The 17,145-nt window shown below is 44.9% G+C and overlaps 1 protein-coding gene across 15 annotated transcripts in view; it reads left to right on the forward strand.

The window, feature by feature from the left end:
• Positions 1–17,145, forward strand: part of FGGY (FGGY carbohydrate kinase domain containing) — a 448,818-nt gene that overhangs the window by 289,806 nt on the left and 141,867 nt on the right. Inside the window, exon 1 of one of the 15 annotated variants that reach the window (XM_062623155.1) lies at positions 15,902–16,038. The exons of the other annotated variants lie outside the window; for them this stretch is intronic. The gene's annotated coding sequence lies outside the window, so the exon portion shown is untranslated. Of the gene's footprint in view, positions 1–15,901; positions 16,039–17,145 lie in introns of those variants that run through there. 15 annotated transcript variants of the gene reach the window in all.

The raw sequence follows: 17,145 nt of genomic DNA on the forward strand, positions 1-17,145 counted from the left end.
ACCCGAGCTGTGGCAGACCCTCATGGGATGCCATGGGAACAGCTCTGGGATGGGCTCAGGGCAGGGATGCCACTCCTGCAACGACGTGACTCACAGTTATTCCCACATGGGTTTGGCCTATTGACTTGAATACACATTACAATGAATTACTGGTTGAACCTGCTGGTAAATGTGCTGTATCAAAGAGCTGTGGAGCAATATCTTCCTCAGGCAGGTGCTTGGCTCCGAGCACTGCTTTGGCAGTGGCTGAGATCCGCAGATAGCGCTCACAGAGGTTGCGTTATTTCCAAGGCCTTGGTTTAGATGCACTCCAATGCTTCTTGCCCTGGAGCAGCAGAATCTAACAGTCACCGTCTGGGCTGTTTCACCCTTAGTCAGCAGGACTCACGCTTCATCACTGCCCAAACTGAAAACCTATTCAACATCATCATCATTTGTACACCTGTCACGATTCTGCCTTCAGCTCTACCGGTATTTCCAGCCCAGTCCACCCATTTACCAGCTTCTTCCACAATCCTTTCCATGCTTCCTTCTGTGTCATAGCCTGTGTTCCCCCATAAACTCCCTGACTTTTTGCTCTGACTCTTCGCGCATTTAGCCTCTCTTAAATACACATTTCACCTTATTTTAATATGGAACTGGATTTACTTCTACATGTATTAGGTTTTGTTCCCATTCTCCTACCCACTTTCTGCTTCCCTATCTGTCCTGAGATTGGGGGTAGAGGCACAATCCCTTGTTTAACATGCAAAGCATGCAAACACATGCTAAAGAATTATGCAAATATTTCCCAATTGCTTTCATTGTGATTTTTATTATCATTGGTTTGGTCTTATGATGGTAAGTGGAAGCCGAGGGAGCCAAAGTTCCTGCCTGTGCATGGAGCTGGGATTAGACTCTGGATGTCCCGGTTCCTGTTCATTCTAGAGCACATGACTGTTGTCTCTCCTGGAAAATCTTCATTTACTGAAACAGAAGTTCTGAGATTTGCATAACTTTGTAGCAGCAGTTTCTGTAGTGTTCTATTCAGTCCATGCCAGGTACATTGCTGCTAAATCATAGCAAAGGAGATTACCCTGAGCACTGAATACTCCAGTACTGTTGGATTTCCCACCATGAATTGCTACGAGTTCTGTTATTTCCCAATAACGAATTCCCATAGGACAAGCTGGCGTAAGAGAAAGTGTACACTGTATATTTTAAACTCTGTGCACATTGGAGTGTCCAGAGCCATGTGTCTGGGAATTGCGTTCAAACTTGTGTTTTGGGGGCTGTTAATGAAGTAGAGGAGGAAAGGGACTGTGAAGCAGCAGATCTCTTTCTGTAGATGAGGCACAGGAGCAAACAGGAGGAAAAGCCAAGGAGGGAGCTGCTGGAATTGGGCCTGGTGCTCTGGGATTGGTCTCCTATTGTCACCAAAGAAGCAGACTTGTCCCTAAGGTGCTGTCAGCTTTGCCCCTGGGTTTCTGCTACTGGTGGGCCAGCACAGTACAGAGTAGCAGGGCTGGGTGCTCCAGAGGTGTGGGGAGAGGGTTCACTGAGTGATTCCTCATCTCCTCTTGTTGCGTGCTAACAGGGAACTGGAAAAGGGAGCTTTATTTGTCATCGCTTTCTTTCCCTCTTCAGGTAAATCCACCTCCCAGCCGGTGGTCACATCCAACCCAGGCCTGAACATGCAGTGCCAAAAGGAGAGGACAGAATGCTCTGGGAGACAGACACATAGTTCCTCCCTGCTGCCAACTCAACCCCTAACAGTTTGTTTTCTTGGATTTAATTTTGGAAAGAACTGGAAGGAGGGGAAACCTTTCCTGCAGCTTTCATTTCTGGAATGAAATAATTTCTGGATCTCATTTCTGGAACAGTTCTGTTTGCTAAGGGGTGAACACAGGGGATTTAAGAGAAGGAACTGAGCTTTGACCTTCTGCCCAGGCATTCCTGCAACTGCTTCTGCTGTCCATCTCCCTCACCCTGCACAGGAGACGCTGGGAGTGGCTGAGGACATGGTAGGAAGAGCCTGAACAGATTGTGCAAAGAAGTAGCCTATCTTCTGGTTGCTCAAAGGGACACTGAGGAGTGCCACAGTGCTGGAATGACATGGTTCTGTGGGAAGACCTTCTGGAAAGCATTTGAGGAGGAGCAGAGATATCAGGCAGCCTGGAAAACGGGATACCAAGGAATTTTGCAAGAGGAGAGCTCAGTTGAGTGAGAATCCTCCCAAGAGGATGAATTAACTGGAAATTCAGGAGATGTATGCACAATATCCAGTTCTTTTGTGATTTAACCCAAAATGGTTCCATGTTCTCCATTCCTCACAAAGCCCCAGTTCTCATGTCATCTGATTATCTGAGGCTTTCAGCCTTCAGTTAGAAATAAGTCTACTGGTTCTTAAGGTCATAGAGAAAAGCTTCACTCAGGTAATCCGGTTTGGAAGGCTGAAAGCCTGGAGTGCAAGCTGCATCCCTTGGGATAGTGTGTGGGTTTCCTAGTGCCATTCACTGTGTTACATTTTTAGAAGTCACCAAGAGCCAGTCTGAGCTGCAGCACATATTTGGGTTTTTAGGCCATGCATTCTACCTCAAACGTGGCGGATCTGTGGGAGGAAGATGGAACAGCCCAGAAATGGCATCATTTTGACACATGGAAGATGGTGATTCAGTTATTTCACAGGTACATGGACTACTGCAAATATGCAGCTCATAAAAATCTTGACTGTTTAAAGAAGCACTTTGAGAGTGTCAGTCCCCTTCTCATCATGCCAGCTGGTCAGTTTGTTTTGCCATGTAAGTGGATGAGGGCTCAAGGAACAGGTGAGCACTGAGGAAATCAAACTGCCTTTCCAAGGAAGAGGTGTTGTGCATGAAGCTTTCATTGACATCTCTTGATCTGAATGAGGAGATCTTGTTCTGTGGATGAGGAGAGGACCTTGGTCTCTGAAGATGCTAATCCAGCACTTCTTGCTGCCCTTAACTTGACCTATGTAGTTTAAACCGAAGCAATGTACAAGTGACAGAGTTTCTGCTGAGAAAGTGCAATATGTGCCAATACTTTTAATATTACACTTTTTTTTCTGTTTAATCTAGTATCTGATGTGAATGGAGGGAAAAAATGATGTACAACATATTCCTTGCACCAGAGCCTTCGAAAAGAGAATGTAAATGCATGGGTATGACACAAACTCCCCTTCTGTTAACACGCACTCACACAGGCTCGCCCAACTTGCCAAAAGCACAGTTAGCCAACCTACAGCGTGTAGGGATGTAATTTACTGAAGGGAGGGGACAGGTCTAATTTATGCACTTGGCCCTCGGAGCATGGTTTACCTCAGTGCTTTTCAATGTGCAAATTCTGTAAATCTGACTGGGAGAAGGAATTTCAGCTCCCGCCAGGCCCAGGACATGCTGAAAATGTCGCTCGCACAGATGATGACTTGTGTTTAATTTGCTGTTGTGGATGGGCCTGAACCAAACTCTTTCATTCCAAACATCTCTAAATTTAGGAGGTTTTGGCATCCTAGTCCAGATATGAGTCAATAGCTCTCTGTGTTCCAAAGAATAACTGTTGGGTTGCAAAGGTGGGAGTCGTTATGTAAATGGGATAATATAAAGGAATATCTATATTAATACTTTCATTATGCCTTGGAGCTAGAGGTTTGCCAAGGCTTAAGTGGACTCAGGATGAGCTGGACGCATCCAATTAATGTAAGTAATGTGACTTTTCTTGAGCAAATGTGACTCCTCGGTGAACATTACAGCTGTTGAGTGTTCCAGCTCTGCTGCATCTGGTCCACGGAGGTTTAGAAATGTGTATTTGAGTGTTGAAACCTGCTCTTAGTTCTCATTTTGTTTGGTACAAAATAAATGTGTTCTGATTTTCAGTGCTTCTGTGAGGGAAATGAAACATATCGGTGTGTGTTATTGATGGATATACGGAATACCAATTCAAGAATTATGTGTTCATATGAAAAGTGTATTGGACCTCCCATCTCTTTCCTGATGTCACTGCTGTTACTGAATCATGTAAAAGTCTTCTAAGGCTTCTCTCAGCATAGCTTCTGAATTTCTCCCACTGATGCCATAAGCAACATCTAACATTCTGCTGCTTCCCTCTCTTGACCTCCGTGCAGTTTACCATGGGGCTCAGGTGCTGGCTCACACAGGGCAGGTGGAAGACAAGACCCTTGACTGTGCAGTTGCACTTGGCACTTTGAAGTTGGACTGTGGGTTTTGGTAAAGCGTGCAGTTCTGCTCAGTTCTAGGGAAAGGAAATGGGACTTCCTTCCACAACAGAACCCTTAATATTATTTAGATGTTTTGTGATTCACCTCTTGTCATATCCCAGCCTTACTCCAGGATGTCTCTTGAGTGACTGGGACTCACCACTGCCAGATAAAAGGGGAGAAAAACAGCACTAAGAAAAGCTATACCAAACCCTCTTATGGTTTCCCAGACTGAGAAAGACAGGCAGTTCCCCCAGCTCCTCCACAGCTGTCTGTGGCTCACCATGATCTCCACCTCCGTGCATGGGGCCTCCTAACTGGAATTGTTCTTTCCAACCCAGTTGTCCCTTGCTGCTGTGACCCATACTGGTCATACTGTGGTGGAAGAAACCAGGTTTGTCCCTTTCTTTGTGCTGTCTGAAAAGCTGAGTGTTTGGAATCACCCCCACATGGAAGCAGCAGGCAGTGTAGTGGAGTAAGCACAATATAATACATGAGGATCAGCTTAGCATGTTGGATCAGTGACACTGCAGCAGAACACAAACTGCTTATTCTTTTTCACAGCTGTTCTCCCAAGCATTTTAAGCATACATTCACCCTCAGCATGCAGGAGATTTACGTATTTCACTTCCATTGACATGGTAGAGGAGACCCTCCTCACTTGCAGATTTGCTCTTTTAATAGGCATCCAGCACAAATGGGAATTAAGTACATCTGTGTGTCCAACAGAGAGGAGACCAGAACCAGCTGTAGGCACAAATAACTGCTTAGGAGGCCCATATTTTCGTGCTGATTTGGTAACTCACAGGACAGCCAAATCTTCCTTTTTAGGAAGGGGAAGAAAAAGAGAGGACCTCATCTTCAGATTGTATCACCCGTGGAAGAGGAGAGTCAGCAGGGAGAGAACTCTGCGTGAGGTTCTCCTCTGCCTGATGGAGCAGCTGGAGCAAATAAGGTTCATCGTGGGCAAACGTGAGCTCATTTTGCCTCTACTCCCAGCTGGCAGAGAAGTCAGAGTGTTTGTTTCAGGCTCTGAGTCAATGCTGTGATAACTTGCTCGCGTGACTTGCTAATTGAAGTTAGAGATCCTTCAAGATACTGCACGACTGTGGCATAGATGTGCTTCTCTGTCTTAGTTGTCTTATACATGAACCTTTTCGAGCCATTCATCTAAGTCAAATGTACTGCAAATGGTAGAAGGACAATGAGGATTTTGGGAGAGACAGGTAAGGCTCCGTACACGTTCTCACTGTTGGGAGATGCAGAGGTGAGTCATCTGCGTTGCGTGAGGAACGTTGCACAAGGAACACAGTCCTCAGCAAAGTCCTTTTGGAATTAGCCACCCAGAAAGATAAATCTCAAAGACAAAAGAAAATGGTATTAGGAGGAGAGAAGTGGCAATGCCGGGAGCCCTTAATTTGATGCCAGTGATATCTCAGAGTAAGCAATTTCCCAGAGGGTTGTCAGAGATGTGAAGCGAATTGTAAGCGCTGCTTTACAGGCATTTGTGGGCACACACACCTGCTTACAGCAAGGGAAAAGACAGTGCGTAAATGTCTGGAATATTACATAAAAGCTGTCTGGTAGACTGGGCAGAGCAATTAAAATCCATCTCGCTGAAACGAACCCTGAGTGCAGGTCAAACAAATCTAATTTTTATTGTTCCTTGAGGAGATGTCTGCACAGGAGACAAAAGGGGGCTGCAGCCATCAGGTTAAAACACCAAGATGCCTTTAAAAAATTAAATGTTCACAATAGTGCTACAGCAAGCGAGATCAATGATATATTGCAGCGATGGTTTAAAACTAATTGATGACTAATGTTGTAATGCATTTGTAGCTACATTGATCTATTATATATCTTGGCCAAGCTGAAGGGACACTTCAAGGAGAAAAATTGCTAACTGTTTTAACCCGATGGAACTTGGGGAAAAAATAGTTACTTTAAGAGATAAATGGAAAGGTTGTGACCCCCTAATGTACATCTGGGTCTTGCAATGCAAAATCAAATTATCATTAAACAGAATGTGATCTGTGATGGAATTAAAACAACTACAAACCAGGACTGAAAGCTCCACAGAGAAATACAATCGTGCAGTCTGAGCCGGGACCATTAGCTGAAAAGCTGCCTGGCTAAAGAACTGGTGTAACAAGTTGGTATGGAATTGTTTTGCTCTATAATGAAAGTTGGTTTAATTGGAGACTGCAGGAAAAATGTAAGCATATTTACAGCAATTTACATATGTAAGACATTCTAGAAACATTGCTTAATTAGTGTATAAATAATTAACAACTTACCCTAAGTTCTGAGTAACATGTGTCTCTCTGGCTCTCGGAGGGGAGACAGGAAGCCTCATTTTCCCCTCCTCATTTTTGTCATGCCTGAGGCTCACGGCTGCTGGGTTTTACCCTTACAGTTGGAATTCAGAGATGTCAGTCAGGCTCTGCTTATTTTCACATCTAATTCATGCAAAACCCAGGTTTCCTCCTGAGGCAGTCAACTGGCCCAGATTTGCTTCGAAGTTTGGCCTAGGTTCAGTAAATGACTCACTTTAACTAAGGTACATCCATCTTCCTGGCTGAAACGTAATATAGGAAGTGTTGTCAAAGAGCAGATACCCCCCTAGAACTACAGTTTACAGATTCAGGACCTTAGACACTGAAAGTAATAGCTTGTTTCATCCCCTGGTTTCCTGTTACCCAATGTAAAGGACATTGAGTGGGTAATCAGAACACTGCTGCTCAACCCAGAGGACCAGTGTGGGTTTCTGCATGCTGCACAAGCTGCAAATGGCTGGGATGGATTCTGAAAGCTGAGCTGGTAGGAGCTGCAGTCAGTAAGCCTCTGTGGTCAGGGGCTCTGTGCAAATTTTTGTGGAACAAATAAGGCAACAGGTTACAAATGCAGATAATATTATGGGCCATTACTGAAATACAGATTACCTTGAAAAGGCCAGGGTTAAAGGCCAAAAATACCACTGAGATCTTTAGCCTTAATCTCTGAATTGGTTCCCTTTAGTAGGAGTATGTCCTCATGGGTCACTTCCAACTTGAGATATTCTGTCAGTTTATACATGGTATAAGATAGCAATCTAACAAAGACAACCCTCACCACTGGTGACACTGATTTCCTTCTGCTTGAGAGGAAGTTCATGTAGGAAGAACATGACCAGCCCGTGATACTATCCAAGTGCCATGTATTCCTCTATGATAAATTCATGTTCCAGTGGGAAGGGAAAATGCTTGCAATACCAAATTGCAAATGTTTTGTACTCTGAAACGTTGGATGTACCAAAACCCCCAAAGCCTCCATGTATTTTAACTGCTGTACATTAGGCTTCCTCCTTTGCACTTACACAGTTTTAATTTGAGGTCCCTGGGCTCTCAGCAACCACACATAGCTCTAGCAGGTGGAGTTGTGTAAATAGGCTTGCTTCTTAGCTGTTGACCCTCAATGGCTGGGATTCCATAAAGGGAAATGTTTGCAGTCCATGGAATAATTATCTGCCATCCTAACTTTCCAGTCCTGCATCTCGCAACATGATGACGACTTTTCAGCGTACGTCACGATGATGAGGACAAGGCGTCAGTTAGAACATCCCATCCTATTTCCATGATTGCAACATAGTGTAGGTAACAGTCTCATGTTTGGATCACACTCCTAAGCAACAATCCCAGCAATTCTTGCAGAGGGTGGAGTTGCGTACTCATATGGAACTCGGAGTCTCATACTCCTCCTACTTTTGAAACAATCAGACATAAGCAACCAGGATGTGATTTTAAAGAATACTTGAAGCAGTTTCAATCTGCTGCTTGTGCTTAACAAAGGAAGAAACTCTGTACTGCAGCTGTCTTCTGTGCCAAAAGGTTTTCTTAACTTGTGGACACATATTTCAAGATGATATGTTTTAACTTACTGATAATATTTGCTCCACTTGATTTATCCTAAGGCTTTATGGTTGTCAGGTTAGTGTAAGAATGCAAATAGGTAATCTAAAATGTACCTCTGAGTGTTCTTTTTCTGTGTTCCCTCTTAATGTCAATATTATGTCAATAGTCTAGAGAAGTTTTTGATGAGATGCGCTGAGTATTCTGACTCATCAGAGAGCTCAACATTGGGTCCATCGTTTACCAGTTCACTGCTGTCAAAAGCTATTGCATCCTTCATCTCTCTTGACCCAGGCTTGATTTATTTTTCCATAGTTTTGGTTCTGATATGGCTTTGAAACAGTGTTGATTTTCCCAGGAAGCCTTAAGAACCAAGGCATCTGCTTCATGCTGTTTGGGCAGCTCAAACAACTGCAGAGGGAATGGAATAATCTCCCACTCTGACCTCTGACAGCATCACATTTCCACTGCCTGCAACCTGCCCCCCATCACGGTGCCCGGTACGTGTAGCACTGCAGGAAGAGCTGGGGAAACTCCTGTTCTCTGGGCCATGACCTATAAAGCTGTATGATTTTAGGGAAGGCCAGGTTAGCTCCAGGAGGAGGGAAGTGTTATAGCTCTTTGTTTCTGATTCTGCACAGAAGTCAGAAGCTTTCAACATCAGTGAGAGCATCAGTGTGCATGTTCCCGTTTCCATCTGTCATGCAAAGCATAAATCCAAAGCACTGTGTGAGCACAGTCATGCCCAAAATATTTAAAGTTACCTGAAATGTTGGGGAATTAACACCTTACATTTTTCTCCAGAGCCCTGAGTGGTGCAGACATTCTGTTAATCGTATATTACAAGCTCAGGCAATATATTAAGTTTGGGAAATAGATGTATATAACAAAGATGAAGAAGAATTAACTGGATCCTCTTTCTGCTCACGGCTGTCTATAATTGTTTCATTACATTTCTTGGGGTTTTATTCTGTTTTGCTGTGACTACCTACTGGCAATGTATCTGTAAGGAAAGATATAAAAGTAAGGGATTCTAACATGTAAGACGTACAAACTAAATCCCGTGACGTGTTCTACTATGTGAATATTCCTAAATGCCAGACTAAACCATCCCTCCAATGGTTTCTTTTACAGACTTCCCTTGTTCCAGAAACTTGGCTTCACTTAGGAGGAAACCCCATAACTGTGCCTTAAAATTTGAATTGCATCAGTGTGGGTAAGATGTTGGGCCAAATTCTTTACTGGTGTAATTCCATGGAAATCAGAAATGCTACACCAGGGCTGAATCTGCCCTGTGGTAGAAAACTATCTCCCCAGAGGCAAGACTTTTGGAGACAGTATCGTATTTTAATTCTAAGCAGACAGTTTGTTTTGGGTTGTATACAGAGCATGAAAATGTAACTGCTATAGGAACTAGCTACATATATGGTGATTTTATTCCTGGTTTAGTGCTGTTTGGTTTATTTGTGTATGATTTGCAGGTGGCTGAACAGCCCACAAACTTCTTTTTATGTAACTGAATGAGTCCCTGTTCAATTTCAGATCATAAAGGATTACAGTGCTGGCTTTAGAGCATCATTTGTATGTTTTGCAATGAGTTTAGGAGAAAGGCCGCGTGTTGTTTATAATCTGGGAAGTACAGATTCCAGTTAACAATCACCCTTGGAGAGCAGGCAATTATATTTTTTATGAGTTAACAGATGCTGATGGTACCGTGCCTCCCAGGACTGTGTTCACTCATTTGGGAATTTGAAGGGCAAAATATGATCTGCCTTTTGTAGCAAGTCTCAGGCATGGCAACTGGTGCTGGTTGAAGTGTGGCTGAGCCTCCTTCAACCCTTCTCCGTGCTGACCAGATTTTGGCATCACTGTGTGATGTCTCACCGCTGTAACAAAGTACTTCACGTGAGCTGGTCAACGTGGAAAAAGGCTTGAAAGGATGTTGCAAAAAATATTTCACCTCTGTTCATTATTTTCCTGGGATGTCAGGCATTGTGAAATTTCAGGAGCTCCATGGATTTTCACAGCTTGGCTTGTGAAATTCCTTTCCAGCAAAACAGATTGTGATTTGGTGATTTTGCACCTCTGGATTTTGGCATAGAGCTGTGGTGGAAGATGTCTCTGGCTAAGCTGCCTCTGGATTTGGAGGGTGGGCAGAGCAGGGCTGTATGTCTGCTTCTGGTCAGTGAGGAATCATAGAATAGTTAGGGCTGGAAAGGACCTTAAGATCATCCAGTTCCAACTCCCCTGCCATGGGCAGGGACACCTCCCACTAAACCAGGTTACCCAAGGCTCTGTCCAAGTCCTCCAGTCTTCTTGTTGAGCTGTAACCTGACAGTCCTCACCACTGTATTTTCTGTTCCAAAGGCAAAGGCTGCACAGCCGTAGCTGCCCTCAACACCAGTGATCTCAGGAATTACTTGAATAGAAATGGTAATGATAAATTCATATTTCTAGTATTAAAGGCATATGCTAAAGTTGTAGGGGTGCCTGCACTGTGTGGGTACAGACAGAATCTGTTCTGGGGAGCAAGCAGAACATTTTCACGTGCGGGCAACAGGGACAGGTACAGGACCAGTGTATGCAAAGACCATTGAGCACTTCCTCTGCACCTCTGCAGCAGTGGGCTTCATTTCTGGCCAAGCCCTTGGGGAGGATGGGGGGGTCTTCTTAACCTATTCTGTGGAGATCTGGCAGACTTCCCAAAGGGGAACCATCTGATAAAGACATGACTTTGAGCCAGCATTCACACCACAGAAGGAGTTTGTAAAGGTGGCAAGCGGTGCATTTTCCTTTTGCGTTATCACTGTATGGCAACAAAGTCATTCTATTTCCCCCCCTCCAGGATCACACTGTGACACAGAAATTCACTTACTCTTATGGCATTGGCAGTGTGGTTTTGAAAGAAAAAGCCCCGTGCTGTCTGGAATGCTCCACTGTTGGGTACCAGAGTCAGAAAACATCCTGCCTGCCGTGAACGTTAGGAAAACAAAGCAGCCCTGACTCAAGTGCCAAGTGGTTTTTTGGAAGGCTGACTCCCCTGAGAATAAAGAATATTGGTATCCAGCCGAGAGGGCGGGCGGGAACAGGCCCTGGGCAACACACTGGAATTTTGGTGGAGCCTGCGATCTTGTGTGCTTGTTTGTATCGGTTTCTGACTCCTGTGTTAAAAGGTGAGCTGCCCAAAACGTAAGGAAATAGGTCACACATTGATAAAATCTGAATTAGTTTTCTACCTATATTTAGAGCCGTGTAAAACAGGGATTTCCTTTTTTGGCTGCTCTACTATCTAGGAGTAGCTTAATATCTCTGTTTAAAACCAGAAAAAGTTCCCCAAAGGAAATTTCCTTTTTTTCCTATTGTACACTCAAAAAAACCCCTTCTTCTTGTTGCATAGTATTCAGTTAGGGTTTACTTCCCTATTTCTCTGTTTGAATAAATAGTCCTAGTCTAATGATTTGGTAAGCGTTTCATCCAGGGCATTCCTCAGCTTCTATTTCATATACCAGTGTTATACTGCTGCCTCAAAATGAGTGTGAAAACCACCCTCAGGTGCCTAAGTAAGGATGTGTTACATGACCCTTTATAAATCTGTTCTTCCCTTCAGTTGTTACGTTAATCAATACTAAGTAAAAGTGCTCAAAGATCTATTTCTGCTTCTGTAAGTAAACCAATTTTCTTACCTGCTTCTATTGTTTTGGTGCATGGATTTGGTTTGGATGAAGTTTTCTGCATAGAAATTCTTGAAAATGCCACATGTAAGTGGGAAAACTGCAAAAGAAGAGGAGATTGTGTATATAGAGATAGATTTTACTTCATTTGTTTCATCTTTATCTTAAATTTAGATTTGAGAGGTAACAGATTAGATCCCTTTGTGGTTTTTTTTTCCAGTGTGGCAAAGCAGCTCAGTGGCCAGCATGGCTAGTGTCTAAGCTTCCACCTCTTCTAAAAACAGGTAATGTGAAGTTGTTTAGTGATGCTGCTTATGCTGTTCTTGCCCTCGCTGAAGGGTATGGGCTGAGAATACACCCCAACAGTCTGTTTTTATCTATGCTAATGTTTGGTGCTGAACCTGCATAAGAACACATTTTCCCCCTCTGATGGTAGTTTCAGTTATCAACATGTACCCAGACTTTCTGGTTTGGGACCCAAAAGAATGCCCCAAAGGCGTTCCTGTTCATCGTCTGGGTTTGAAGTACATCCCGCTGCACTGTGACATCTTCTCTGGTATATTTGAGAATCCTGAATCACTGGATTTAGAAATGCCAACAGTTTTCCCACTTGTTTTTGCAGAATGCCCTGTTGGCTGCAAAGCTAGGCCCAGTATGTGCCTTTCCAGCAGGGTTATGGTGGCAATTCAGCAGGACATTTTCTATTGGGGTGTCTCACTTGTGTACTTGTGCTCTCCTAAAATGACAGTTCAACAGGAGGCTGGAACGCTGGGCCAGGGAGGCTGAGAGATGTTTTTGTGTTGATCTCAGTGGAGCGGGACTGGGTCTTTATTTCCTTGACAAGGCTGGAAAATGTTCATTCTGCCTCTTTCCCCTTCACACACATATTTTCTTTTCTTTATAGAAGAAGTCATTTGTCTTTAGCTCACCATTCACCTCTCTCTTTGATTGCAGTTAATGGAATTGTCACCTTTATGTACTCATGTTCCATTTCTCAACCTGTCTGGACTTTGGCCTCCAAAGGTTACCACTGCTAGTGAAGTAATATGATTGAGTCTTTTTAGACAGATTTATGCAAGATTTCTTCTCCAGCAAGTGTCACATTTAGTCTAGTTCTGCAAAAGAGAATATTTCAAAGATGCCAACTGTCATCTAAAACCACTAAATTGTTCTGCAGTGCTGGTGGAGAGGACTGCGGGCCATCTCAGAGCAACGCTGATTTACACTACATAGAGTTGTATCGTTACAGCTCGAAATACAGGCTTTTGTTCATAATGAAAAAAAAGAACGATCCTGTCTCACAGACAGCACATTTAAAATGGAATTTTCAGTAGTTACTCTGTAATGAAAAGGCAAAAGGGTAGATTTGAAGTGAATCTCATCAGAATCATGGAAAAAAAAAGGGAGGTTTATTTGAAGCAGTAGCATCTGAAGCAAAACTACAAGAGCCCCACTCTAAGCAGAAAAAAAAGTGGCTTTGTTCCATTTAACTACATGCACCTACAAGGTATTTGCAGGTTTATAGAAAGATTTTGAGATTATAGAGGATTCGCTGCACTCATATCTACTCTTCCTGCATCTGATATGAAGCACAAATTAATCAATCATCATTATTCTGCACTAATATAACACCTCTTAACCCTCAGCTTTCAGAATGTTTCAAAGGAGTAATGAATTAAGCCTCACGAGGTCTTGGGAATACGTGGTAATCTAAACTTTGATTCCTTCAGTATAAAAAAAGGCATTTTCAGGACTTTGATTTTGGAGACTGGAGATCTTGTAGTTGTACTTGAAAATATCTTCATTTATCACCCTCTTGGAAAGAAACCATCTACTGCTAAAGAAGCATAATGAAATGGAAAAATGTCTTAAGGAAGAATTAATACATTTGTCTGTATTTACAGACAGATAACTATTTTTTTCTATTTACTGGAGCAAAAATATCTGTATAAATCAAGGTACTAATGTGATATAGGTATAAAAAAGGCAAAATCCCTGCCTGTAACTAAAAGGGTGCACAGAGAATTATTATTGCCGAGGTACAAGTCTCATTGTTTTGAACATTACACATTGTGTTGGGTGAATTCTGACTGAAGCAAGTGCAGGGAAAGCTTATTAGATAACCCCAGATTTGCTGTTATGAAAGAAAATGTAAACGGTTGATGTTTAACTTGGCAAAACAAAAGATAAGAAGGGATTTAAATGTGTCTGCAAGTACGCTGTGGGAGGAGAACAAGTATCATTTATATGAAAAGAAAGTGTCAGCAACGTAGGAGTAAATGAAGACAGAAATAATGTAATTTGTTTTTAATGCACAGAGGAATAGGATCCTGGAACAAAACAGCGAAGAAGGGAGGTAGTTGGGAGGGTGAAGAGCAAGAGCTATAAACCAGAGCTCTATGAAAAGGCTTAGAGGATTTGATGGTCAGAGGTAGTAAAAACACATCTAGGTCCATTTTTCTGTGCTTCAGTTTACTGCTTTTCGGTTGAAATGAACACTCGGGTATATCCACAGGCACAGTACTTTGTTTTGGGTCACCCAGCTAACGTGAAACAGCTTGTTTGTGTCTCTGAACTCTATACTTACTCTCAGTGGTGTACTTCCTTGGTCAGGGTGGTAGCCTTACACTACAATTTGTTCCCATGGGCCAGGTGCCCGCATGCCTGGACTGGTCTGACTCAGACTGGGATGTGCACGTCTCACAAGAGAGAAATCGGCATCCCACGAGAGGAGGTGCAGACCTCCCGGGGAGCAGAGCAGAGCATGAGAGCACACACTCCCACTGTGCATGGAGCTGACTTGGAATTCCAGTCAGGGGGGTGGTATTTCTTAAGAAGATCTATCTATTCAGTGCAAAACATGCGGATTAATGCGAGAAAACACCAAATGATTCAGTTTGGGTCTAATGTCCTTTCCCACCCTGCCTAGATGCAAGGTATTCCCAATGGAAAGTTGATTTTCACCCAGATTTTGGTTTTGTAGAAGTGTTTTCCATCAGAAAATCATCCCTACGGAAAATTACTAACTGCTTCTAATACAAAGTGGCCAGCGAAGCTCTCAGAATGATTCAGTGGCAAAGCTGGAATGAGAACCCACAGCTCCTGACCACGAACCCTGTGCTCCAACCACGAGACAACACTCATCTTTCCCTGAGCAAGGTTGCTCCTGCACTGTTTCTGCCTGGGCCCAAGTGGGGAAACTCTGGAAATGTTGCAAGGGAGCTTTAATTTTGCTACAAGATTTCCTGCTGGAGAATATATGGGGGATAACGGGAAAAATCCCTGTTGGCTCCCTAGGAGCGCTTTGGACATGATGGTAATGTGAGGGTTTCCATGTGCTCCTCCCTAAATGGGTCATGGAGGGATGTGGTGGGATCTGAGCCTGTCCACTGCAGGAGTGCTCTGCCACTGCTGGCCTGTGGGTTCAAGGGGTGCATGGAGGGGGTCCTGCTGTCCCTTTATGTTAAGCAAATCTCTTCATTCCTCACATCAGGAATACTCCAGCTTTACAGGTAAACCTCTCAAGCAGCGTAACCCCAAGCAGAACGTCCAACCCATGGCTTGCAGTCATTTATGTAGATAGCGATTATATACTTATGGGTCAAGGTGGGGGGTGTCCTCACTCCAGACATACCCTTCTGCTTGTTTCCCTCTATTTATTCTTCCCCTGGCACTCAGGGGGGCTTCTTGCAACCCCCACTATTTCTGTTCTGCACTCCTGAAGGGCAGCAGGCCTTCGGCTGAGAAATACGATTTAGCAACAAAGAGTCCACCCCCCATCCACCCCCTTGGTTCTGTTCTAGTCGCTTTGAAATAAAGGAGAAATACGATTCCCTTTCCGAGGCAAAACCACTCGTATCACTTGAATTCCTGACAGGGACAAGTGCGCGCTCGGCTTTCCAGGGCAAGCCTTCGGCGTGACAGCTACGCCTAACACACAGCAGAGCCCTTCCACAGCGCTCGGGGCGAGCTCCGCTCGCGGGCCCCCAAATGCAAACCAGATGCCGGCACCGGCCGGCGCAGCCTTCAAAGGCGAGCGGGGGAGGCCCGGCCCGGCTCCCGCCTCCCCTTCTCCGCTCCACCAAGGGGGGACGGCAGCGCAAGCGCGACCAGGAGGAGGAGGAGGAGGAGGAGGACGTGGGGGGGGGGGAGCGCGGCGGGTTTCCCGGCAGCGGCCGGCGGTCAGGAAATCGCCCTGTCAGGAAAAGCGCGGTTTGTGTAGCCCGCTCCCTGCGCTGCCATTGTAGTGTTTCAGGTCGGACAAGTAAGTGACTGCCGCTCGCCAGGACCCGGCCGAGACTCCCCCCGCCGCTTCCCGTTTCAAGCCTGGTGCCGCCCCTCAGCGCTGCGCGCGCTCCCTCAGCGCCGCCGCCGGCCGTTGCGGCCGTTAACGGCACCCGGCCCGGCCCTCAACGCTCAAAGCAGAAGGCGGTGGCATTCGGAGAACGCCGCTCCCGTTCGTGAGGTGCTGCTGGCTGGGGAGCGCCGTCGCGATTGCGGTGGTTTTGAAGTAAACGCGCTCCCCGCTCCCCCGGGTTTCTCCTCAGGGAGCCCCGCTCGCTGCACCCGCAGGCCGCGCGTTGGCTGCGTGATTAAATTGGCCCGAATGGGTTTCAGAGCCTGTTGTTGCGTTGCTAGTGGGGTATTACAGGATTTATTGTCAATTCTCCCCGCCTGGCTTCCTGAAGTTCGCTTTTGCTGATGTTTCGCCACAGCACAGCCTATATATAAGGCCTAAATTTAATGAGAACTGGTCTGCCCTTTGTCACAGCCCTGAGAGGCTCCAGGTAGCGCAGCGCCCCGGGAGGCTCATAAGGTTTCAGAAAGGGTAAAGCACATAGCTTCTTCCCAGTGCCTCCTCCTGTGGACCATGGCAGAGGAGTCACCATTTTCCTTGTTGTCCCTGCCCGTGCCAGGGGGTTGGAACTGAATGATATTAAGGCCCTTTCCAACCCAAACCATTCTATGGTTCTCAGATGCCTTTTTAAATGGCAGCATTCAGCATAGGCAGATGGGACATGTACATCACTTAAATACTTTCTTAATCCTCCAGGTCGCTGGGAGATTTCCTTAAATGTATCTTGCCATTACTCAAATTGGTAGTTTCCAGGCTTGTATCTGTGGCACAGGTATTGCTGGCACTGGTGTCTTCTCATTGCTCTCTTCTACCACTCCCTCTTTCCTTGTATTGCAGCTCTGCTTTCTCACACCTTCGCAGCACCATCTCCTTTGCATGGCACTTGTTCCTGAGTTCTCGTAAGGCTTGTGGGCTGGCATAGAGCCCATCCTAGTAACCTGGTGGAATTTACTCGTGCTAGGCTCACCATACCAGCTGTATTCCTCACTAGTGACGTGCTTTGGGCCGGTTAGG

Source organism: Pezoporus occidentalis, unplaced genomic scaffold, assembly GCF_034315485.1.
Source record: "Pezoporus occidentalis ecotype Australia unplaced genomic scaffold, CSIRO_AGI_Poc_V1 ctg25, whole genome shotgun sequence".
Classification (NCBI taxonomy): Eukaryota; Metazoa; Chordata; class Aves; order Psittaciformes; family Psittacidae; genus Pezoporus; species Pezoporus occidentalis.